The 22,446-nt window shown below is 41.4% G+C and overlaps 26 non-coding genes across 26 annotated transcripts; all 26 read right to left on the minus strand.

The window, feature by feature from the left end:
* Positions 1-524: 524 nt before the first annotated feature.
* Positions 525-597, minus strand: TRNAR-CCU (transfer RNA arginine (anticodon CCU)). The gene has a single exon. It is a non-coding gene; the product is annotated as a tRNA-Arg (tRNA).
* Positions 598-1,014: 417 nt separating this feature from the next.
* TRNAI-UAU (transfer RNA isoleucine (anticodon UAU)) lies at positions 1,015-1,107 on the minus strand. Its single transcript is given in 2 exon segments — positions 1,015-1,050; positions 1,070-1,107. It is a non-coding gene; the product is annotated as a tRNA-Ile (tRNA).
* Positions 1,108-2,190: 1,083 nt separating this feature from the next.
* On the minus strand, positions 2,191-2,263 carry TRNAR-CCU (transfer RNA arginine (anticodon CCU)). Its single transcript has one exon. It is a non-coding gene; the product is annotated as a tRNA-Arg (tRNA).
* A 417-nt stretch (positions 2,264-2,680) lies between these two features.
* Positions 2,681-2,773, minus strand: TRNAI-UAU (transfer RNA isoleucine (anticodon UAU)). Its single transcript is given in 2 exon segments — positions 2,681-2,716; positions 2,736-2,773. It is a non-coding gene; the product is annotated as a tRNA-Ile (tRNA).
* Positions 2,774-3,856: 1,083 nt separating this feature from the next.
* TRNAR-CCU (transfer RNA arginine (anticodon CCU)) lies at positions 3,857-3,929 on the minus strand. Its single transcript has one exon. It is a non-coding gene; the product is annotated as a tRNA-Arg (tRNA).
* Positions 3,930-4,346: 417 nt separating this feature from the next.
* Positions 4,347-4,439, minus strand: TRNAI-UAU (transfer RNA isoleucine (anticodon UAU)). The gene is given in 2 exon segments: positions 4,347-4,382; positions 4,402-4,439. It is a non-coding gene; the product is annotated as a tRNA-Ile (tRNA).
* Positions 4,440-5,522: 1,083 nt separating this feature from the next.
* On the minus strand, positions 5,523-5,595 carry TRNAR-CCU (transfer RNA arginine (anticodon CCU)). The gene has a single exon. It is a non-coding gene; the product is annotated as a tRNA-Arg (tRNA).
* Positions 5,596-6,012: 417 nt separating this feature from the next.
* Positions 6,013-6,105, minus strand: TRNAI-UAU (transfer RNA isoleucine (anticodon UAU)). The gene is given in 2 exon segments: positions 6,013-6,048; positions 6,068-6,105. It is a non-coding gene; the product is annotated as a tRNA-Ile (tRNA).
* Positions 6,106-7,188: 1,083 nt separating this feature from the next.
* TRNAR-CCU (transfer RNA arginine (anticodon CCU)) lies at positions 7,189-7,261 on the minus strand. The gene has a single exon. It is a non-coding gene; the product is annotated as a tRNA-Arg (tRNA).
* A 417-nt stretch (positions 7,262-7,678) lies between these two features.
* TRNAI-UAU (transfer RNA isoleucine (anticodon UAU)) lies at positions 7,679-7,771 on the minus strand. Its single transcript is given in 2 exon segments — positions 7,679-7,714; positions 7,734-7,771. It is a non-coding gene; the product is annotated as a tRNA-Ile (tRNA).
* Positions 7,772-8,853: 1,082 nt separating this feature from the next.
* Positions 8,854-8,926, minus strand: TRNAR-CCU (transfer RNA arginine (anticodon CCU)). The gene has a single exon. It is a non-coding gene; the product is annotated as a tRNA-Arg (tRNA).
* A 417-nt stretch (positions 8,927-9,343) lies between these two features.
* TRNAI-UAU (transfer RNA isoleucine (anticodon UAU)) lies at positions 9,344-9,436 on the minus strand. The gene is given in 2 exon segments: positions 9,344-9,379; positions 9,399-9,436. It is a non-coding gene; the product is annotated as a tRNA-Ile (tRNA).
* A 1,539-nt stretch (positions 9,437-10,975) lies between these two features.
* On the minus strand, positions 10,976-11,068 carry TRNAI-UAU (transfer RNA isoleucine (anticodon UAU)). Its single transcript is given in 2 exon segments — positions 10,976-11,011; positions 11,031-11,068. It is a non-coding gene; the product is annotated as a tRNA-Ile (tRNA).
* Positions 11,069-12,152: 1,084 nt separating this feature from the next.
* TRNAR-CCU (transfer RNA arginine (anticodon CCU)) lies at positions 12,153-12,225 on the minus strand. The gene has a single exon. It is a non-coding gene; the product is annotated as a tRNA-Arg (tRNA).
* A 417-nt stretch (positions 12,226-12,642) lies between these two features.
* TRNAI-UAU (transfer RNA isoleucine (anticodon UAU)) lies at positions 12,643-12,735 on the minus strand. The gene is given in 2 exon segments: positions 12,643-12,678; positions 12,698-12,735. It is a non-coding gene; the product is annotated as a tRNA-Ile (tRNA).
* Positions 12,736-13,818: 1,083 nt separating this feature from the next.
* TRNAR-CCU (transfer RNA arginine (anticodon CCU)) lies at positions 13,819-13,891 on the minus strand. Its single transcript has one exon. It is a non-coding gene; the product is annotated as a tRNA-Arg (tRNA).
* A 417-nt stretch (positions 13,892-14,308) lies between these two features.
* Positions 14,309-14,401, minus strand: TRNAI-UAU (transfer RNA isoleucine (anticodon UAU)). The gene is given in 2 exon segments: positions 14,309-14,344; positions 14,364-14,401. It is a non-coding gene; the product is annotated as a tRNA-Ile (tRNA).
* A 1,083-nt stretch (positions 14,402-15,484) lies between these two features.
* Positions 15,485-15,557, minus strand: TRNAR-CCU (transfer RNA arginine (anticodon CCU)). The gene has a single exon. It is a non-coding gene; the product is annotated as a tRNA-Arg (tRNA).
* A 417-nt stretch (positions 15,558-15,974) lies between these two features.
* On the minus strand, positions 15,975-16,067 carry TRNAI-UAU (transfer RNA isoleucine (anticodon UAU)). The gene is given in 2 exon segments: positions 15,975-16,010; positions 16,030-16,067. It is a non-coding gene; the product is annotated as a tRNA-Ile (tRNA).
* A 1,083-nt stretch (positions 16,068-17,150) lies between these two features.
* TRNAR-CCU (transfer RNA arginine (anticodon CCU)) lies at positions 17,151-17,223 on the minus strand. The gene has a single exon. It is a non-coding gene; the product is annotated as a tRNA-Arg (tRNA).
* Positions 17,224-17,640: 417 nt separating this feature from the next.
* TRNAI-UAU (transfer RNA isoleucine (anticodon UAU)) lies at positions 17,641-17,733 on the minus strand. The gene is given in 2 exon segments: positions 17,641-17,676; positions 17,696-17,733. It is a non-coding gene; the product is annotated as a tRNA-Ile (tRNA).
* A 1,077-nt stretch (positions 17,734-18,810) lies between these two features.
* Positions 18,811-18,883, minus strand: TRNAR-CCU (transfer RNA arginine (anticodon CCU)). Its single transcript has one exon. It is a non-coding gene; the product is annotated as a tRNA-Arg (tRNA).
* A 417-nt stretch (positions 18,884-19,300) lies between these two features.
* On the minus strand, positions 19,301-19,393 carry TRNAI-UAU (transfer RNA isoleucine (anticodon UAU)). The gene is given in 2 exon segments: positions 19,301-19,336; positions 19,356-19,393. It is a non-coding gene; the product is annotated as a tRNA-Ile (tRNA).
* Positions 19,394-20,477: 1,084 nt separating this feature from the next.
* On the minus strand, positions 20,478-20,550 carry TRNAR-CCU (transfer RNA arginine (anticodon CCU)). The gene has a single exon. It is a non-coding gene; the product is annotated as a tRNA-Arg (tRNA).
* Positions 20,551-20,967: 417 nt separating this feature from the next.
* Positions 20,968-21,060, minus strand: TRNAI-UAU (transfer RNA isoleucine (anticodon UAU)). Its single transcript is given in 2 exon segments — positions 20,968-21,003; positions 21,023-21,060. It is a non-coding gene; the product is annotated as a tRNA-Ile (tRNA).
* A 1,082-nt stretch (positions 21,061-22,142) lies between these two features.
* Positions 22,143-22,215, minus strand: TRNAR-CCU (transfer RNA arginine (anticodon CCU)). The gene has a single exon. It is a non-coding gene; the product is annotated as a tRNA-Arg (tRNA).
* Positions 22,216-22,446: the final 231 nt, after the last annotated feature.

A 22,446-nucleotide genomic window follows, 5' to 3' on the forward strand; every position in this document is an offset into this window, starting at 1 on the left:
AATGCTACAACACCATGTCATATGAAGCAAAGGAAGCACACCTCTAAGGAGCGATTCTGATTGCTATTCGTATACATGTTGATACATCAGGAAAAACATTTCTGAAACTGGCACAACAAGGACATAAAATGCCTTCCTGCAAATTAAGCTTACCAACGATACTTGTCAGGGTGGCTTTTTTGCTTGAAGATTTTAGGCCACCGGATTTGCATGCCACAATGGGATGTCTGGAGAATGTCGGAGAAAATGCAAAGCTCTTTCCTAATAAAAGCAGCGTTTCCTTTGTGGGGAGTTGAACATATTGTTTGGCAGAAACATTGCAGGAGATTTGGTTTTGGACAAGAGGACTTGTAGCCATCTTGCAGAAGTTTCCATTCAGTTGATAGCATGCTGCTGAACTAATCTGAGTTCTACTAGGAGAAGGCATGCATATTAATTAAGGCAACAGGAAAGGGAAGTCCTAAAGGTTTTATTCTAAAGCCTTGCTTTAGATGTGACTTGAAAGAGTCAAGCAAGATCTCAAACACCCCAGATGGGACTCGAACCCACAGTCCCTGGCTTAGGAGGCCAGTGCCTTATCCATTAGGCCACTGGGGCTTTCACTAGATGACAGCAAAGACTTTTTTTTTCTTTCAGAAGGCATCCGTTCTCTTACTTTACAAGGTAAGGGTGGCAAAATCTTTGTTTTTATTTTCCCTTGTAAACTTGCTACAGAATTGCAAGCGGTTTGAGCTACAAAGTCAGAAGAATGAGTTTTCTGAAAGAGAAAAGCCATGTCGCAGCTCTCCACACCTCTTTTCATCAAGTAGAAGGCGCACATTTTCTTTATCTGTTCTGGTCCACAATTTAAAGAATGTGGTCAGTGTAACAGAAAGACAGCTCATTCAAGCACCCTTGAGGAAAGAACCTTGAGTTTCTTTGGGCGCTTATTGCCCTGTTGTAAAGTTCTCAGGCCATAGGGTGCAAGTGCAGATTACATTTTCCATGAATAAAGGCAAAAAGCAAGAAACTGCATGCTCCAGGTGAGGCTCGAACTCACAACCTCGGCATTGCTCAACAGATACTGCCATATAAGTACCGCGCGCTGACCGATTGCGCCACTGGAGCACAGAAGCCATCGCGGAAATCCATCACCCATGTCTCCTTGGTTTCAAATAGGCCTTCAAGTGATCCGAAACCTAAAATCGTGCTTATCCCAGACAAAAGAGAATATTTTTTCTCTCATAGCAAGAAATGGTAGCATATAAGTACTCCTAGAAAAAAAAAAAACACCGCCAAATCCACTTGACTGGAGCTCAAGGACAGTATTTAAAAAATAAAAGTAGAACTTTTTTGAAAGAAAAAATGATATTGCAACTGCTATCGTGACGTGTTAGGGATATATTCATGCATGTTTGAAAAGTTACTAAATATCCACTGTAAAGCAAGAAGTGGCAGGTAATACCAAGTACCTTTGGATCAAGGTCCGTTTGTGGGTAAACCCAGATAAAACACAAGAGTTGTTAATACATTTGAAATGCCACTATCCAGCAACTGTGTTGAGCATTTTGATGCTCTATTTTTCAGAAAATCTGCCGATCCACGTCAGATTCTATTTCTGACTGCTTGCGGCAAGAAGACTTCTGAATGTGTCCCAAAGCAGTGGCTATCAGTGTGAATCTCAACAAATGCAACAACACCATGTCATATGAAGCAAAGGAAGCACACCTCTAAGGAGCGATTCTGATTGCTATTCGTATACATGTTGATACATCAGGAAAAACATTTCTGAAACTGGCACAACAAGGACATAAAATGCCTTCCTGCAAATTAAGCTTACCAACGATACTTGTCAGGGTGGCTTTTTTGCTTGAAGATTTTAGGCCACCGGATTTGCATGCCACAATGGGATGTCTGGAGAATGTCGGAGAAAATGCAAAGCTCTTTCCTAATAAAAGCAGCGTTTCCTTTGTGGGGAGTTGAACATATTGTTTGGCAGAAACATTGCAGGAGATTTGGTTTTGGACAAGAGGACTTGTAGCCATCTTGCAGAAGTTTCCATTCAGTTGATAGCATGCTGCTGAACTAATCTGAGTTCTACTAGGAGAAGGCACGCATATTAATTAAGGCAACAGGAAAGGGAAGTCCTAAAGGTTTTATTCTAAAGCCTTGCTTTAGATGTGACTTGAAAGAGTCAAGCAAGATCTCAAACACCCCAGATGGGACTCGAACCCACAATCCCTGGCTTAGGAGGCCAGTGCCTTATCCATTAGGCCACTGGGGCTTTCGCTAGATGACAGCAAAGACTTTTTTTTTCTTTCAGAAGGCATCCGTTCTCTTACTTTACAAGGTAAGGGTGGCAAAATCTTTGTTTTTATTTTCCCTTGTAAACTTGCTACAGAATTGCAAGCGGTTTGAGCTACAAAGTCAGAAGAATGAGTTTTCTGAAAGAGAAAAGCCATGTCGCAGCTCTCCACACCTCTTTTCATCAAGTAGAAGGCGCACATTTTCTTTATCTGTTCTGGTCCACAATTTAAAGAATGTGGTCAGTGTAACAGAAAGACAGCTCATTCAAGCACCCTTGAGGAAAGAACCTTGAGTTTCTTTGGGCGCTTATTGCCCTGTTGTAAAGTTCTCAGGCCATAGGGTGCAAGTGCAGATTACATTTTCCATGAATAAAGGCAAAAAGCAAGAAACTGCATGCTCCAGGTGAGGCTCGAACTCACAACCTCGGCATTGCTCAACAGATACTGCCATATAAGTACCGCGCGCTGACCGATTGCGCCACTGGAGCACAGAAGCCATCACGGAAATCCATCACCCATGTCTCCTTGGTTTCAAATAGGCCTTCAAGTGATCCGAAACCTAAAATCGTGCTTATCCCAGACAAAAGAGAATATTTTTTCTCTCATAGCAAGAAATGGTAGCATATAAGTACTCCTAGAAAAAAAAAAAACACCGCCAAATCCACTTGACTGGAGCTCAAGGACAGTATTTAAAAAATAAAAGTAGAACTTTTTTGAAAGAAAAAATGATATTGCAACTGCTATCGTGACGTGTTAGGGATATATTCATGCATGTTTGAAAAGTTACTAAATATCCACTGTAAAGCAAGAAGTGGCAGGTAATACCAAGTACCTTTGGATCAAGGTCCGTTTGTGGGTAAACCCAGATAAAACACAAGAGTTGTTAATACATTTGAAATGCCACTATCCAGCAACTGTGTTGAGCATTTTGATGCTCTATTTTTCAGAAAATCTGCCGATCCACGTCAGATTCTATTTCTGACTGCTTGCGGCAAGAAGACTTCTGAATGTGTCCCAAAGCAGTGGCTATCAGTGTGAATCTCAACAAATGCAACAACACCATGTCATATGAAGCAAAGGAAGCACACCTCTAAGGAGCAATTCTGATTGCTATTCGTATACATGTTGATACATCAGGAAAAACATTTCTGAAACTGGCACAACAAGGACATAAAATGCCTTCCTGCAAATTAAGCTTACCAACGATACTTGTCAGGGTGGCTTTTTTGCTTGAAGATTTTAGGCCACCGGATTTGCATGCCACAATGGGATGTCTGGAGAATGTCGGAGAAAATGCAAAGCTCTTTCCTAATAAAAGCAGCGTTTCCTTTGTGGGGAGTTGAACATATTGTTTGGCAGAAACATTGCAGGAGATTTGGTTTTGGACAAGAGGACTTGTAGCCATCTTGCAGAAGTTTCCATTCAGTTGATAGCATGCTGCTGAACTAATCTGAGTTCTACTAGGAGAAGGCACGCATATTAATTAAGGCAACAGGAAAGGGAAGTCCTAAAGGTTTTATTCTAAAGCCTTGCTTTAGATGTGACTTGAAAGAGTCAAGCAAGATCTCAAACACCCCGGATGGGACTCGAACCCACAATCCCTGGCTTAGGAGGCCAGTGCCTTATCCATTAGGCCACTGGGGCTTTCGCTAGATGACAGCAAAGACTTTTTTTTTCTTTCAGAAGGCATCCGTTCTCTTACTTTACAAGGTAAGGGTGGCAAAATCTTTGTTTTTATTTTCCCTTGTAAACTTGCTACAGAATTGCAAGCGGTTTGAGCTACAAAGTCAGAAGAATGAGTTTTCTGAAAGAGAAAAGCCATGTCGCAGCTCTCCACACCTCTTTTCATCAAGTAGAAGGCGCACATTTTCTTTATCTGTTCTGGTCCACAATTTAAAGAATGTGGTCAGTGTAACAGAAAGACAGCTCATTCAAGCACCCTTGAGGAAAGAACCTTGAGTTTCTTTGGGCGCTTATTGCCCTGTTGTAAAGTTCTCAGGCCATAGGGTGCAAGTGCAGATTACATTTTCCATGAATAAAGGCAAAAAGCAAGAAACTGCATGCTCCAGGTGAGGCTCGAACTCACAACCTCGGCATTGCTCAACAGATACTGCCATATAAGTACCGCGCGCTGACCGATTGCGCCACTGGAGCACAGAAGCCATCACGGAAATCCATCACCCATGTCTCCTTGGTTTCAAATAGGCCTTCAAGTGATCCGAAACCTAAAATCGTGCTTATCCCAGACAAAAGAGAATATTTTTTCTCTCATAGCAAGAAATGGTAGCATATAAGTACTCCTAGAAAAAAAAAAAACACCGCCAAATCCACTTGACTGGAGCTCAAGGACAGTATTTAAAAAATAAAAGTAGAACTTTTTTGAAAGAAAAAATGATATTGCAACTGCTATCGTGACGTGTTAGGGATATATTCATGCATGTTTGAAAAGTTACTAAATATCCACTGTAAAGCAAGAAGTGGCAGGTAATACCAAGTACCTTTGGATCAAGGTCCGTTTGTGGGTAAACCCAGATAAAACACAAGAGTTGTTAATACATTTGAAATGCCACTATCCAGCAACTGTGTTGAGCATTTTGATGCTCTATTTTTCAGAAAATCTGCCGATCCACGTCAGATTCTATTTCTGACTGCTTGCGGCAAGAAGACTTCTGAATGTGTCCCAAAGCAGTGGCTATCAGTGTGAATCTCAACAAATGCAACAACACCATGTCATATGAAGCAAAGGAAGCACACCTCTAAGGAGCGATTCTGATTGCTATTCGTATACATGTTGATACATCAGGAAAAACATTTCTGAAACTGGCACAACAAGGACATAAAATGCCTTCCTGCAAATTAAGCTTACCAACGATACTTGTCAGGGTGGCATTTTTGCTTGAAGATTTTAGGCCACCGGATTTGCATGCCACAATGGGATGTCTGGAGAATGTCGGAGAAAATGCAAAGCTCTTTCCTAATAAAAGCAGCGTTTCCTTTGTGGGGAGTTGAACATATTGTTTGGCAGAAACATTGCAGGAGATTTGGTTTTGGACAAGAGGACTTGTAGCCATCTTGCAGAAGTTTCCATTCAGTTGATAGCATGCTGCTGAACTAATCTGAGTTCTACTAGGAGAAGGCATGCATATTAATTAAGGCAACAGGAAAGGGAAGTCCTAAAGGTTTTATTCTAAAGCCTTGCTTTAGATGTGACTTGAAAGAGTCAAGCAAGATCTCAAACACCCCAGATGGGACTCGAACCCACAGTCCCTGGCTTAGGAGGCCAGTGCCTTATCCATTAGGCCACTGGGGCTTTCGCTAGATGACAGCAAAGACTTTTTTTTTCTTTCAGAAGGCATCCGTTCTCTTACTTTACAAGGTAAGGGTGGCAAAATCTTTGTTTTTATTTTCCCTTGTAAACTTGCTACAGAATTGCAAGCGGTTTGAGCTACAAAGTCAGAAGAATGAGTTTTCTGAAAGAGAAAAGCCATGTCGCAGCTCTCCACACCTCTTTTCATCAAGTAGAAGGCGCACATTTTCTTTATCTGTTCTGGTCCACAATTTAAAGAATGTGGTCAGTGTAACAGAAAGACAGCTCATTCAAGCACCCTTGAGGAAAGAACCTTGAGTTTCTTTGGGCGCTTATTGCCCTGTTGTAAAGTTCTCAGGCCATAGGGTGCAAGTGCAGATTACATTTTCCATGAATAAAGGCAAAAAGCAAGAAACTGCATGCTCCAGGTGAGGCTCGAACTCACAACCTCGGCATTGCTCAACAGATACTGCCACATAAGTACCGCGCGCTGACCGATTGCGCCACTGGAGCACAGAAGCCATCACGGAAATCCATCACCCATGTCTCCTTGGTTTCAAATAGGCCTTCAAGTGATCCGAAACCTAAAATCGTGCTTATCCCAGACAAAAGAGAATATTTTTTCTCTCATAGCAAGAAATGGTAGCATATAAGTACTCCTAGAAAAAAAAAAAACACCGCCAAATCCACTTGACTGGAGCTCAAGGACAGTATTTAAAAAATAAAAGTAGAACTTTTTTGAAAGAAAAAATGATATTGCAACTGCTATCGTGACGTGTTAGGGATATATTCATGCATGTTTGAAAAGTTACTAAATATCCACTGTAAAGCAAGAAGTGGCAGGTAATACCAAGTACCTTTGGATCAAGGTCCGTTTGTGGGTAAACCCAGATAAAACACAAGAGTTGTTAATACATTTGAAATGCCACTATCCAGCAACTGTGTTGAGCATTTTGATGCTCTATTTTTCAGAAAATCTGCCGATCCACGTCAGATTCTATTTCTGACTGCTTGCGGCAAGAAGACTTCTGAATGTGTCCCAAAGCAGTGGCTATCAGTGTGAATCTCAACAAATGCAACAACACCATGTCATATGAAGCAAAGGAAGCACACCTCTAAGGAGCGATTCTGATTGCTATTCGTATACATGTTGATACATCAGGAAAAACATTTCTGAAACTGGCACAACAAGGACATAAAATGCCTTCCTGCAAATTAAGCTTACCAACGATACTTGTCAGGGTGGCTTTTTTGCTTGAAGATTTTAGGCCACCGGATTTGCATGCCACAATGGGATGTCTGGAGAATGTCGGAGAAAATGCAAAGCTCTTTCCTAATAAAAGCAGCGTTTCCTTTGTGGGGAGTTGAACATATTGTTTGGCAGAAACATTGCAGGAGATTTGGTTTTGGACAAGAGGACTTGTAGCCATCTTGCAGAAGTTTCCATTCAGTTGATAGCATGCTGCTGAACTAATCTGAGTTCTACTAGGAGAAGGCACGCATATTAATTAAGGCAACAGGAAAGGGAACTCCTAAAGGTTTTATTCTAAAGCCTTGCTTTAGATGTGACTTGAAAGAGTCAAGCAAGATCTCAAACACCCCAGATGGGACTCGAACCCACAATCCCTGGCTTAGGAGGCCAGTGCCTTATCCATTAGGCCACTGGGGCTTTCGCTAGATGACAGCAAAGACTTTTTTTTTCTTTCAGAAGGCATCCGTTCTCTTACTTTACAAGGTAAGGGTGGCAAAATCTTTGTTTTTATTTTCCCTTGTAAACTTGCTACAGAATTGCAAGCGGTTTGAGCTACAAAGTCAGAAGAATGAGTTTTCTGAAAGAGAAAAGCCATGTCGCAGCTCTCCACACCTCTTTTCATCAAGTAGAAGGCGCACATTTTCTTTATCTGTTCTGGTCCACAATTTAAAGAATGTGGTCAGTGTAACAGAAAGACAGCTCATTCAAGCACCCTTGAGGAAAGAACCTTGAGTTTCTTTGGGCGCTTATTGCCCTGTTGTAAAGTTCTCAGGCCATAGGGTGCAAGTGCAGATTACATTTTCCATGAATAAAGGCAAAAAGCAAGAAACTGCATGCTCCAGGTGAGGCTCGAACTCACAACCTCGGCATTGCTCAACAGATACTGCCATATAAGTACCGCGCGCTGACCGATTGCGCCACTGGAGCACAGAAGCCATCACGGAAATCCATCACCCATGTCTCCTTGGTTTCAAATAGGCCTTCAAGTGATCCGAAACCTAAAATCGTGCTTATCCCAGACAAAAGAGAATATTTTTTCTCTCATAGCAAGAAATGGTAGCATATAAGTACTCCTAGAAAAAAAAAAACACCGCCAAATCCACTTGACTGGAGCTCAAGGACAGTATTTAAAAAATAAAAGTAGAACTTTTTTGAAAGAAAAAATGATATTGCAACTGCTATCGTGACGTGTTAGGGATATATTCATGCATGTTTGAAAAGTTACTAAATATCCACTGTAAAGCAAGAAGTGGCAGGTAATACCAAGTACCTTTGGATCAAGGTCCGTTTGTGGGTAAACCCAGATAAAACACAAGAGTTGTTAATACATTTGAAATGCCACTATCCAGCAACTGTGTTGAGCATTTTGATGCTCTATTTTTCAGAAAATCTGCCGATCCACGTCAGATTCTATTTCTGACTGCTTGCGGCAAGAAGACTTCTGAATGTGTCCCAAAGCAGTGGCTATCAGTGTGAATCTCAACAAATGCAACAACACCATGTCATATGAAGCAAAGGAAGCACACCTCTAAGGAGCGATTCTGATTGCTATTCGTATACATGTTGATACATCAGGAAAAACATTTCTGAAACTGGCACAAAAAGGACATAAAATGCCTTCCTGCAAATTAAGCTTACCAACGATACTTGTCAGGGTGGCTTTTTTGCTTGAAGATTTTAGGCCACCGGATTTGCATGCCACAATGGGATGTCTGGAGAATGTCGGAGAAAATGCAAAGCTCTTTCCTAATAAAAGCAGCGTTTCCTTTGTTTGGAGTTGAACATATTGTTTGGCAGAAACATTGCAGGAGATTTGGTTTTGGACAAGAGGACTTGTAGCCATCTTGCAGAAGTTTCCATTCAGTTGATAGCATGCTGCTGAACTAATCTGAGTTCTACTAGGAGAAGGCACGCATATTAATTAAGGCAACAGGAAAGGGAAGTCCTAAAGGTTTTATTCTAAAGCCTTGTTTTAGATGTGACTTGAAAGAGTCAAGCAAGATCTCAAACACCCCAGATGGGACTCGAACCCACAATCCCTGGCTTAGGAGGCCAGTGCCTTATCCATTAGGCCACTGGGGCTTTCGCTAGATGACAGCAAAGACTTTTTTTTTCTTTCAGAAGGCATCCGTTCTCTTACTTTACAAGGTAAGGGTGGCAAAATCTTTGTTTTTATTTTCCCTTGTAAACTTGCTACAGAATTGCAAGCGGTTTGAGCTACAAAGTCAGAAGAATGAGTTTTCTGAAAGAGAAAAGCCATGTCGCAGCTCTCCACACCTCTTTTCATCAAGTAGAAGGCGCACATTTTCTTTATCTGTTCTGGTCCACAATTTAAAGAATGTGGTCAGTGTAACAGAAAGACAGCTCATTCAAGCACCCTTGAGGAAAGAACCTTGAGTTTCTTTGGGCGCTTATTGCCCTGTTGTAAAGTTCTCAGGCCATAGGGTGCAAGTGCAGATTACATTTTCCATGAATAAAGGCAAAAAGCAAGAAACTGCATGCTCCAGGTGAGGCTCGAACTCACAACCTCGGCATTGCTCAACAGATACTGCCATATAAGTACCGCGCGCTGACCGATTGCGCCACTGGAGCACAGAAGCCATCACGGAAATCCATCACCCATGTCTCCTTGGTTTCAAATAGGCCTTCAAGTGATCCGAAACCTAAAATCGTGCTTATCCCAGACAAAAGAGAATATTTTTTCTCTCATAGCAAGAAATGGTAGCATATAAGTACTCCTAGAAAAAAAAAAAACACCGCCAAATCCACTTGACTGGAGCTCAAGGACAGTATTTAAAAAATAAAAGTAGAACTTTTTTGAAAGAAAAAATGATATTGCAACTGCTATCGTGACGTGTTAGGGATATATTCATGCATGTTTGAAAAGTTACTAAATATCCACTGTAAAGCAAGAAGTGGCAGGTAATACCAAGTACCTTTGGATCAAGGTCCGTTTGTGGGTAAACCCAGATAAAACACAAGAGTTGTTAATACATTTGAAATGCCACTATCCAGCAACTGTGTTGAGCATTTTGATGCTCTATTTTTCAGAAAATCTGCCGATCCACGTCAGATTCTATTTCTGACTGCTTGCGGCAAGAAGACTTCTGAATGTGTCCCAAAGCAGTGGCTATCAGTGTGAATCTCAACAAATGCAACAACACCATGTCATATGAAGCAAAGGAAGCACACCTCTAAGGAGCAATTCTGATTGCTATTCGTATACATGTTGATACATCAGGAAAAACATTTCTGAAACTGGCACAACAAGGACATAAAATGCCTTCCTGCAAATTAAGCTTACCAACGATACTTGTCAGGGTGGCATTTTTTCTTGAAGATTTTAGGCCACCGGATTTGCATGCCACAATGGGATGTGTGGAGAATGTCGGAGAAAATGCAAAGCTCTTTCCTAATAAAAGCAGCGTTTCCTTTGTGGGGAGTTGAACATATTGTTTGGCAGAAACATTGCAGGAGATTTGGTTTTGGACAAGAGGACTTGTAGCCATCTTGCAGAAGTTTCCATTCAGTTGATAGCATGCTGCTGAACTAATCTGAGTTCTACTAGGAGAAGGCATGCATATTAATTAAGGCAACAGGAAAGGGAAGTCCTAAAGGTTTTATTCTAAAGCCTTGCTTTAGATGTGACTTGAAAGTCGAACCCACAGTCCCTGGCTTAGGAGGCCAGTGCCTTATCCATTAGGCCACTGGGGCTTTCGCTAGATGACAGCAAAGACTTTTTTTTTCTTTCAGAAGGCATCCGTTCTCTTACTTTACAAGGTAAGGGTGGCAAAATCTTTGTTTTTATTTTCCCTTGTAAACTTGCTACAGAATTGCAAGCGGTTTGAGCTACAAAGTCAGAAGAATGAGTTTTCTGAAAGAGAAAAGCCATGTCGCAGCTCTCCACACCTCTTTTCATCAAGTAGAAGGCGCACATTTTCTTTATCTGTTCTGGTCCACAATTTAAAGAATGTGGTCAGTGTAACAGAAAGACAGCTCATTCAAGCACCCTTGAGGAAAGAACCTTGAGTTTCTTTGGGCGCTTATTGCCCTGTTGTAAAGTTCTCAGGCCATAGGGTGCAAGTGCAGATTACATTTTCCATGAATAAAGGCAAAAAGCAAGAAACTGCATGCTCCAGGTGAGGCTCGAACTCACAACCTCGGCATTGCTCAACAGATACTGCCATATAAGTACCGCGCGCTGACCGATTGCGCCACTGGAGCACAGAAGCCATCACGGAAATCCATCACCCATGTCTCCTTGGTTTCAAATAGGCCTTCAAGTGATCCGAAACCTAAAATCGTGCTTATCCCAGACAAAAGAGAATATTTTTTCTCTCATAGCAAGAAATGGTAGCATATAAGTACTCCTAGAAAAAAAAAAAAACACCGCCAAATCCACTTGACTGGAGCTCAAGGACAGTATTTAAAAAATAAAAGTAGAACTTTTTTGAAAGAAAAAATGATATTGCAACTGCTATCGTGACGTGTTAGGGATATATTCATGCATGTTTGAAAAGTTACTAAATATCCACTGTAAAGCAAGAAGTGGCAGGTAATACCAAGTACCTTTGGATCAAGGTCCGTTTGTGGGTAAACCCAGATAAAACACAAGAGTTGTTAATACATTTGAAATGCCACTATCCAGCAACTGTGTTGAGCATTTTGATGCTCTATTTTTCAGAAAATCTGCCGATCCACGTCAGATTCTATTTCTGACTGCTTGCGGCAAGAAGACTTCTGAATGTGTCCCAAAGCAGTGGCTATCAGTGTGAATCTCAACAAATGCTACAACACCATGTCATATGAAGCAAAGGAAGCACACCTCTAAGGAGCGATTCTGATTGCTATTCGTATACATGTTGATACATCAGGAAAAACATTTCTGAAACTGGCACAACAAGGACATAAAATGCCTTCCTGCAAATTAAGCTTACCAACGATACTTGTCAGGGTGGCTTTTTTGCTTGAAGATTTTAGGCCACCGGATTTGCATGCCACAATGGGATGTCTGGAGAATGTCGGAGAAAATGCAAAGCTCTTTCCTAATAAAAGCAGCGTTTCCTTTGTGGGGAGTTGAACATATTGTTTGGCAGAAACATTGCAGGAGATTTGGTTTTGGACAAGAGGACTTGTAGCCATCTTGCAGAAGTTTCCATTCAGTTGATAGCATGCTGCTGAACTAATCTGAGTTCTACTAGGAGAAGGCATGCATATTAATTAAGGCAACAGGAAAGGGAAGTCCTAAAGGTTTTATTCTAAAGCCTTGCTTTAGATGTGACTTGAAAGAGTCAAGCAAGATCTCAAACACCCCAGATGGGACTCGAACCCACAGTCCCTGGCTTAGGAGGCCAGTGCCTTATCCATTAGGCCACTGGGGCTTTCACTAGATGACAGCAAAGACTTTTTTTTTCTTTCAGAAGGCATCCGTTCTCTTACTTTACAAGGTAAGGGTGGCAAAATCTTTGTTTTTATTTTCCCTTGTAAACTTGCTACAGAATTGCAAGCGGTTTGAGCTACAAAGTCAGAAGAATGAGTTTTCTGAAAGAGAAAAGCCATGTCGCAGCTCTCCACACCTCTTTTCATCAAGTAGAAGGCGCACATTTTCTTTATCTGTTCTGGTCCACAATTTAAAGAATGTGGTCAGTGTAACAGAAAGACAGCTCATTCAAGCACCCTTGAGGAAAGAACCTTGAGTTTCTTTGGGCGCTTATTGCCCTGTTGTAAAGTTCTCAGGCCATAGGGTGCAAGTGCAGATTACATTTTCCATGAATAAAGGCAAAAAGCAAGAAACTGCATGCTCCAGGTGAGGCTCGAACTCACAACCTCGGCATTGCTCAACAGATACTGCCATATAAGTACCGCGCGCTGACCGATTGCGCCACTGGAGCACAGAAGCCATCGCGGAAATCCATCACCCATGTCTCCTTGGTTTCAAATAGGCCTTCAAGTGATCCGAAACCTAAAATCGTGCTTATCCCAGACAAAAGAGAATATTTTTTCTCTCATAGCAAGAAATGGTAGCATATAAGTACTCCTAGAAAAAAAAAAAACACCGCCAAATCCACTTGACTGGAGCTCAAGGACAGTATTTAAAAAATAAAAGTAGAACTTTTTTGAAAGAAAAAATGATATTGCAACTGCTATCGTGACGTGTTAGGGATATATTCATGCATGTTTGAAAAGTTACTAAATATCCACTGTAAAGCAAGAAGTGGCAGGTAATACCAAGTACCTTTGGATCAAGGTCCGTTTGTGGGTAAACCCAGATAAAACACAAGAGTTGTTAATACATTTGAAATGCCACTATCCAGCAACTGTGTTGAGCATTTTGATGCTCTATTTTTCAGAAAATCTGCCGATCCACGTCAGATTCTATTTCTGACTGCTTGCGGCAAGAAGACTTCTGAATGTGTCCCAAAGCAGTGGCTATCAGTGTGAATCTCAACAAATGCAACAACACCATGTCATATGAAGCAAAGGAAGCACACCTCTAAGGAGCGATTCTGATTGCTATTCGTATACATGTTGATACATCAGGAAAAACATTTCTGAAACTGGCACAACAAGGACATAAAATGCCTTCCTGCAAATTAAGCTTACCAACGATACTTGTCAGGGTGGCTTTTTTGCTTGAAGATTTTAGGCCACCGGATTTGCATGCCACAATGGGATGTCTGGAGAATGTCGGAGAAAATGCAAAGCTCTTTCCTAATAAAAGCAGCGTTTCCTTTGTGGGGAGTTGAACATATTGTTTGGCAGAAACATTGCAGGAGATTTGGTTTTGGACAAGAGGACTTGTAGCCATCTTGCAGAAGTTTCCATTCAGTTGATAGCATGCTGCTGAACTAATCTGAGTTCTACTAGGAGAAGGCACGCATATTAATTAAGGCAACAGGAAAGGGAAGTCCTAAAGGTTTTATTCTAAAGCCTTGCTTTAGATGTGACTTGAAAGAGTCAAGCAAGATCTCAAACACCCCAGATGGGACTCGAACCCACAATCCCTGGCTTAGGAGGCCAGTGCCTTATCCATTAGGCCACTGGGGCTTTCGCTAGATGACAGCAAAGACTTTTTTTTTCTTTCAGAAGGCATCCGTTCTCTTACTTTACAAGGTAAGGGTGGCAAAATCTTTGTTTTTATTTTCCCTTGTAAACTTGCTACAGAATTGCAAGCGGTTTGAGCTACAAAGTCAGAAGAATGAGTTTTCTGAAAGAGAAAAGCCATGTCGCAGCTCTCCACACCTCTTTTCATCAAGTAGAAGGCGCACATTTTCTTTATCTGTTCTGGTCCACAATTTAAAGAATGTGGTCAGTGTAACAGAAAGACAGCTCATTCAAGCACCCTTGAGGAAAGAACCTTGAGTTTCTTTGGGCGCTTATTGCCCTGTTGTAAAGTTCTCAGGCCATAGGGTGCAAGTGCAGATTACATTTTCCATGAATAAAGGCAAAAAGCAAGAAACTGCATGCTCCAGGTGAGGCTCGAACTCACAACCTCGGCATTGCTCAACAGATACTGCCATATAAGTACCGCGCGCTGACCGATTGCGCCACTGGAGCACAGAAGCCATCACGGAAATCCATCACCCATGTCTCCTTGGTTTCAAATAGGCCTTCAAGTGATCCGAAACCTAAAATCGTGCTTATCCCAGACAAAAGAGAATATTTTTTCTCTCATAGCAAGAAATGGTAGCATATAAGTACTCCTAGAAAAAAAAAAAACACCGCCAAATCCACTTGACTGGAGCTCAAGGACAGTATTTAAAAAATAAAAGTAGAACTTTTTTGAAAGAAAAAATGATATTGCAACTGCTATCGTGACGTGTTAGGGATATATTCATGCATGTTTGAAAAGTTACTAAATATCCACTGTAAAGCAAGAAGTGGCAGGTAATACCAAGTACCTTTGGATCAAGGTCCGTTTGTGGGTAAACCCAGATAAAACACAAGAGTTGTTAATACATTTGAAATGCCACTATCCAGCAACTGTGTTGAGCATTTTGATGCTCTATTTTTCAGAAAATCTGCCGATCCACGTCAGATTCTATTTCTGACTGCTTGCGGCAAGAAGACTTCTGAATGTGTCCCAAAGCAGTGGCTATCAGTGTGAATCTCAACAAATGCAACAACACCATGTCATATGAAGCAAAGGAAGCACACCTCTAAGGAGCAATTCTGATTGCTATTCGTATACATGTTGATACATCAGGAAAAACATTTCTGAAACTGGCACAACAAGGACATAAAATGCCTTCCTGCAAATTAAGCTTACCAACGATACTTGTCAGGGTGGCTTTTTTGCTTGAAGATTTTAGGCCACCGGATTTGCATGCCACAATGGGATGTCTGGAGAATGTCGGAGAAAATGCAAAGCTCTTTCCTAATAAAAGCAGCGTTTCCTTTGTGGGGAGTTGAACATATTGTTTGGCAGAAACATTGCAGGAGATTTGGTTTTGGACAAGAGGACTTGTAGCCATCTTGCAGAAGTTTCCATTCAGTTGATAGCATGCTGCTGAACTAATCTGAGTTCTACTAGGAGAAGGCACGCATATTAATTAAGGCAACAGGAAAGGGAAGTCCTAAAGGTTTTATTCTAAAGCCTTGCTTTAGATGTGACTTGAAAGAGTCAAGCAAGATCTCAAACACCCCGGATGGGACTCGAACCCACAATCCCTGGCTTAGGAGGCCAGTGCCTTATCCATTAGGCCACTGGGGCTTTCGCTAGATGACAGCAAAGACTTTTTTTTTCTTTCAGAAGGCATCCGTTCTCTTACTTTACAAGGTAAGGGTGGCAAAATCTTTGTTTTTATTTTCCCTTGTAAACTTGCTACAGAATTGCAAGCGGTTTGAGCTACAAAGTCAGAAGAATGAGTTTTCTGAAAGAGAAAAGCCATGTCGCAGCTCTCCACACCTCTTTTCATCAAGTAGAAGGCGCACATTTTCTTTATCTGTTCTGGTCCACAATTTAAAGAATGTGGTCAGTGTAACAGAAAGACAGCTCATTCAAGCACCCTTGAGGAAAGAACCTTGAGTTTCTTTGGGCGCTTATTGCCCTGTTGTAAAGTTCTCAGGCCATAGGGTGCAAGTGCAGATTACATTTTCCATGAATAAAGGCAAAAAGCAAGAAACTGCATGCTCCAGGTGAGGCTCGAACTCACAACCTCGGCATTGCTCAACAGATACTGCCATATAAGTACCGCGCGCTGACCGATTGCGCCACTGGAGCACAGAAGCCATCACGGAAATCCATCACCCATGTCTCCTTGGTTTCAAATAGGCCTTCAAGTGATCCGAAACCTAAAATCGTGCTTATCCCAGACAAAAGAGAATATTTTTTCTCTCATAGCAAGAAATGGTAGCATATAAGTACTCCTAGAAAAAAAAAAAACACCGCCAAATCCACTTGACTGGAGCTCAAGGACAGTATTTAAAAAATAAAAGTAGAACTTTTTTGAAAGAAAAAATGATATTGCAACTGCTATCGTGACGTGTTAGGGATATATTCATGCATGTTTGAAAAGTTACTAAATATCCACTGTAAAGCAAGAAGTGGCAGGTAATACCAAGTACCTTTGGATCAAGGTCCGTTTGTGGGTAAACCCAGATAAAACACAAGAGTTGTTAATACATTTGAAATGCCACTATCCAGCAACTGTGTTGAGCATTTTGATGCTCTATTTTTCAGAAAATCTGCCGATCCACGTCAGATTCTATTTCTGACTGCTTGCGGCAAGAAGACTTCTGAATGTGTCCCAAAGCAGTGGCTATCAGTGTGAATCTCAACAAATGCAACAACACCATGTCATATGAAGCAAAGGAAGCACACCTCTAAGGAGCGATTCTGATTGCTATTCGTATACATGTTGATACATCAGGAAAAACATTTCTGAAACTGGCACAACAAGGACATAAAATGCCTTCCTGCAAATTAAGCTTACCAACGATACTTGTCAGGGTGGCATTTTTGCTTGAAGATTTTAGGCCACCGGATTTGCATGCCACAATGGGATGTCTGGAGAATGTCGGAGAAAATGCAAAGCTCTTTCCTAATAAAAGCAGCGTTTCCTTTGTGGGGAGTTGAACATATTGTTTGGCAGAAACATTGCAGGAGATTTGGTTTTGGACAAGAGGACTTGTAGCCATCTTGCAGAAGTTTCCATTCAGTTGATAGCATGCTGCTGAACTAATCTGAGTTCTACTAGGAGAAGGCATGCATATTAATTAAGGCAACAGGAAAGGGAAGTCCTAAAGGTTTTATTCTAAAGCCTTGCTTTAGATGTGACTTGAAAGAGTCAAGCAAGATCTCAAACACCCCAGATGGGACTCGAACCCACAGTCCCTGGCTTAGGAGGCCAGTGCCTTATCCATTAGGCCACTGGGGCTTTCGCTAGATGACAGCAAAGACTTTTTTTTTCTTTCAGAAGGCATCCGTTCTCTTACTTTACAAGGTAAGGGTGGCAAAATCTTTGTTTTTATTTTCCCTTGTAAACTTGCTACAGAATTGCAAGCGGTTTGAGCTACAAAGTCAGAAGAATGAGTTTTCTGAAAGAGAAAAGCCATGTCGCAGCTCTCCACACCTCTTTTCATCAAGTAGAAGGCGCACATTTTCTTTATCTGTTCTGGTCCACAATTTAAAGAATGTGGTCAGTGTAACAGAAAGACAGCTCATTCAAGCACCCTTGAGGAAAGAACCTTGAGTTTCTTTGGGCGCTTATTGCCCTGTTGTAAAGTTCTCAGGCCATAGGGTGCAAGTGCAGATTACATTTTCCATGAATAAAGGCAAAAAGCAAGAAACTGCATGCTCCAGGTGAGGCTCGAACTCACAACCTCGGCATTGCTCAACAGATACTGCCATATAAGTACCGCGCGCTGACCGATTGCGCCACTGGAGCACAGAAGCCATCACGGAAATCCATCACCCATGTCTCCTTGGTTTCAAATAGGCCTTCAAGTGATCTGAAACCTAAAATCGTGCTTATCCCAGACAAAAGAGAATATTTTTTCTCTCATAGCAAGAAATGGTAGCATATAAGTACTCCTAGAAAAAAAAAAAACACCGCCAAATCCACTTGACTGGAGCTCAAGGACAGTATTTAAAAAATAAAAGTAGAACTTTTTTGAAAGAAAAAATGATATTGCAACTGCTATCGTGACGTGTTAGGGATATATTCATGCATGTTTGAAAAGTTACTAAATATCCACTGTAAAGCAAGAAGTGGCAGGTAATACCAAGTACCTTTGGATCAAGGTCCGTTTGTGGGTAAACCCAGATAAAACACAAGAGTTGTTAATACATTTGAAATGCCACTATCCAGCAACTGTGTTGAGCATTTTGATGCTCTATTTTTCAGAAAATCTGCCGATCCACGTCAGATTCTATTTCTGACTGCTTGCGGCAAGAAGACTTCTGAATGTGTCCCAAAGCAGTGGCTATCAGTGTGAATCTCAACAAATGCAACAACACCATGTCATATGAAGCAAAGGAAGCACACCTCTAAGGAGCAATTCTGATTGCTATTCGTATACATGTTGATACATCAGGAAAAACATTTCTGAAACTGGCACAACAAGGACATAAAATGCCTTCCTGCAAATTAAGCTTACCAACGATACTTGTCAGGGTGGCATTTTTGCTTGAAGATTTTAGGCCACCGGATTTGCATGCCACAATGGGATGTCTGGAGAATGTCGGAGAAAATGCAAAGCTCTTTCCTAATAAAAGCAGCGTTTCCTTTGTGGGGAGTTGAACATATTGTTTGGCAGAAACATTGCAGGAGATTTGGTTTTGGACAAGAGGACTTGTAGCCATCTTGCAGAAGTTTCCATTCAGTTGATAGCATGCTGCTGAACTAATCTGAGTTCTACTAGGCATGCATATTAATTAAGGCAACAGGAAAGGGAAGTCCTAAAGGTTTTATTCTAAAGCCTTGCTTTAGATGTGACTTGAAAGAGTCAAGCAAGATCTCAAACACCCCAGATGGGACTCGAACCCACAGTCCCTGGCTTAGGAGGCCAGTGCCTTATCCATTAGGCCACTGGGGCTTTCGCTAGATGACAGCAAAGACTTTTTTTTTCTTTCAGAAGGCATCCGTTCTCTTACTTTACAAGGTAAGGGTGGCAAAATCTTTGTTTTTATTTTCCCTTGTAAACTTGCTACAGAATTGCAAGCGGTTTGAGCTACAAAGTCAGAAGAATGAGTTTTCTGAAAGAGAAAAGCCATGTCGCAGCTCTCCACACCTCTTTTCATCAAGTAGAAGGCGCACATTTTCTTTATCTGTTCTGGTCCACAATTTAAAGAATGTGGTCAGTGTAACAGAAAGACAGCTCATTCAAGCACCCTTGAGGAAAGAACCTTGAGTTTCTTTGGGCGCTTATTGCCCTGTTGTAAAGTTCTCAGGCCATAGGGTGCAAGTGCAGATTACATTTTCCATGAATAAAGGCAAAAAGCAAGAAACTGCATGCTCCAGGTGAGGCTCGAACTCACAACCTCGGCATTGCTCAACAGATACTGCCATATAAGTACCGCGCGCTGACCGATTGCGCCACTGGAGCACAGAAGCCTTCACGGAAATCCATCACCCATGTCTCCTTGGTTTCAAATAGGCCTTCAAGTGATCCGAAACCTAAAATCGTGCTTATCCCAGACAAAAGAGAATATTTTTTCTCTCATAGCAAGAAATGGTAGCATATAAGTACTCCTAGAAAAAAAAAAAAACACCGCCAAATCCACTTGACTGGAGCTCAAGGACAGTATTTAAAAAATAAAAGTAGAACTTTTTTGAAAGAAAAAATGATATTGCAACTGCTATCGTGACGTGTTAGGGATATATTCATGCATGTTTGAAAAGTTACTAAATATCCACTGTAAAGCAAGAAGTGGCAGGTAATACCAAGTACCTTTGGATCAAGGTCCGTTTGTGGGTAAACCCAGATAAAACACAAGAGTTGTTAATACATTTGAAATGCCACTATCCAGCAACTGTGTTGAGCATTTTGATGCTCTATTTTTCAGAAAATCTGCCGATCCACGTCAGATTCTATTTCTGACTGCTTGCGGCAAGAAGACTTCTGAATGTGTCCCAAAGCAGTGGCTATCAGTGTGAATCTCAACAAATGCAACAACACCATGTCATAAGAAGCAAAGGAAGCACACCTCTAAGGAGCGATTCTGATTGCTATTCGTATACATGTTGATACATCAGGAAAAACATTTCTGAAACTGGCACAACAAGGACATAAAATGCCTTCCTGCAAATTAAGCTTACCAACGATACTTGTCAGGGTGGCTTTTTTGCTTGAAGATTTTAGGCCACCGGATTTGCATGCCACAATGGGATGTCTGGAGAATGTCGGAGAAAATGCAAAGCTCTTTCCTAATAAAAGCAGCGTTTCCTTTGTGGGGAGTTGAACATATTGTTTGGCAGAAACATTGCAGGAGATTTGGTTTTGGACAAGAGGACTTGTAGCCATCTTGCAGAAGTTTCCATTCAGTTGATAGCATGCTGCTGAACTAATCTGAGTTCTACTAGGAGAAGGCACGCATATTAATTAAGGCAACAGGAAAGGGAACTCCTAAAGGTTTTATTCTAAAGCCTTGCTTTAGATGTGACTTGAAAGAGTCAAGCAAGATCTCAAACACCCCAGATGGGACTCGAACCCACAATCCCTGGCTTAGGAGGCCAGTGCCTTATCCATTAGGCCACTGGGGCTTTCGCTAGATGACAGCAAAGACTTTTTTTTTCTTTCAGAAGGCATCCGTTCTCTTACTTTACAAGGTAAGGGTGGCAAAATTTTTGTTTTTATTTTCCCTTGTAAACTTGCTACAGAATTGCAAGCGGTTTGAGCTACAAAGTCAGAAGAATGAGTTTTCTGAAAGAGAAAAGCCATGTCGCAGCTCTCCACACCTCTTTTCATCAAGTAGAAGGCGCACATTTTCTTTATCTGTTCTGGTCCACAATTTAAAGAATGTGGTCAGTGTAACAGAAAGACAGCTCATTCAAGCACCCTTGAGGAAAGAACCTTGAGTTTCTTTGGGCGCTTATTGCCCTGTTGTAAAGTTCTCAGGCCATAGGGTGCAAGTGCAGATTACATTTTCCATGAATAAAGGCAAAAAGCAAGAAACTGCATGCTCCAGGTGAGGCTCGAACTCACAACCTCGGCATTGCTCAACAGATACTGCCATATAAGTACCGCGCGCTGACCGATTGCGCCACTGGAGCACAGAAGCCATCACGGAAATCCAGCACCCATGTCTCCTTGGTTTCAAATAGGCCTTCAAGTGATCCGAAACCTAAAATCGTGCTTATCCCAGACAAAAGAGAATATTTTTTCTCTCATAGCAAGAAATGGTAGCATATAAGTACTCCTAGAAAAAAAAAAACACCGCCAAATCCACTTGACTGGAGCTCAAGGACAGTATTTAAAAAATAAAAGTAGAACTTTTTTGAAAGAAAAAATGATATTGCAACTGCTATCGTGACGTGTTAGGGATATATTCATGCATGTTTGAAAAGTTACTAAATATCCACTGTAAAGCAAGAAGTGGCAGGTAATACCAAGTACCTTTGGATCAAGGTCCGTTTGTGGGTAAACCCAGATAAAACACAAGAGTTGTTAATACATTTGAAATGCCACTATCCAGCAACTGTGTTGAGCATTTTGATGCTCTATTTTTCAGAAAATCTGCCGATCCACGTCAGATTCTATTTCTGACTGCTTGCGGCAAGAAGACTTCTGAATGTGTCCCAAAGCAGTGGCTATCAGTGTGAATCTCAACAAATGCAACAACACCATGTCATATGAAGCAAAGGAAGCACACCTCTAAGGAGCGATTCTGATTGCTATTCGTATACATGTTGATACATCAGGAAAAACATTTCTGAAACTGGCACAACAAGGACATAAAATGCCTTCCTGCAAATTAAGCTTACCAACGATACTTGTCAGGGTGGCTTTTTTGCTTGAAGATTTTAGGCCACCGGATTTGCATGCCACAATGGGATGTCTGGAGAATGTCGGAGAAAATGCAAAGCTCTTTCCTAATAAAAGCAGCGTTTCCTTTGTGGGGAGTTGAACATATTGTTTGGCAGAAACATTGCAGGAGATTTGGTTTTGGACAAGAGGACTTGTAGCCATCTTGCAGAAGTTTCCATTCAGTTGATAGCATGCTGCTGAACTAATCTGAGTTCTACTAGGAGAAGGCATGCATATTAATTAAGGCAACAGGAAAGGGAAGTCCTAAAGGTTTTATTCTAAAGCCTTGCTTTAGATGTGACTTGAAAGAGTCAAGCAAGATCTCAAACACCCCAGATGGGACTCGAACCCACAGTCCCTGGCTTAGGAGGCCAGTGCCTTATCCATTAGGCCACTGGGGCTTTCGCTAGATGACAGCAAAGACTTTTTTTTTCTTTCAGAAGGCATCCGTTCTCTTACTTTACAAGGTAAGGGTGGCAAAATCTTTGTTTTTATTTTCCCTTGTAAACTTGCTACAGAATTGCAAGCGGTTTGAGCTACAAAGTCAGAAGAATGAGTTTTCTGAAAGAGAAAAGCCATGTCGCAGCTCTCCACACCTCTTTTCATCAAGTAGAAGGCGCACATTTTCTTTA

Source organism: Lithobates pipiens, unplaced genomic scaffold (assembly GCF_037356315.1).
Source record: "Lithobates pipiens isolate NorthernLeopardFrog02 unplaced genomic scaffold, aLitPip1_a1.2 Scaffold_8, whole genome shotgun sequence".
In the NCBI taxonomy this organism is placed as follows: domain Eukaryota; kingdom Metazoa; phylum Chordata; class Amphibia; order Anura; family Ranidae; genus Lithobates; species Lithobates pipiens.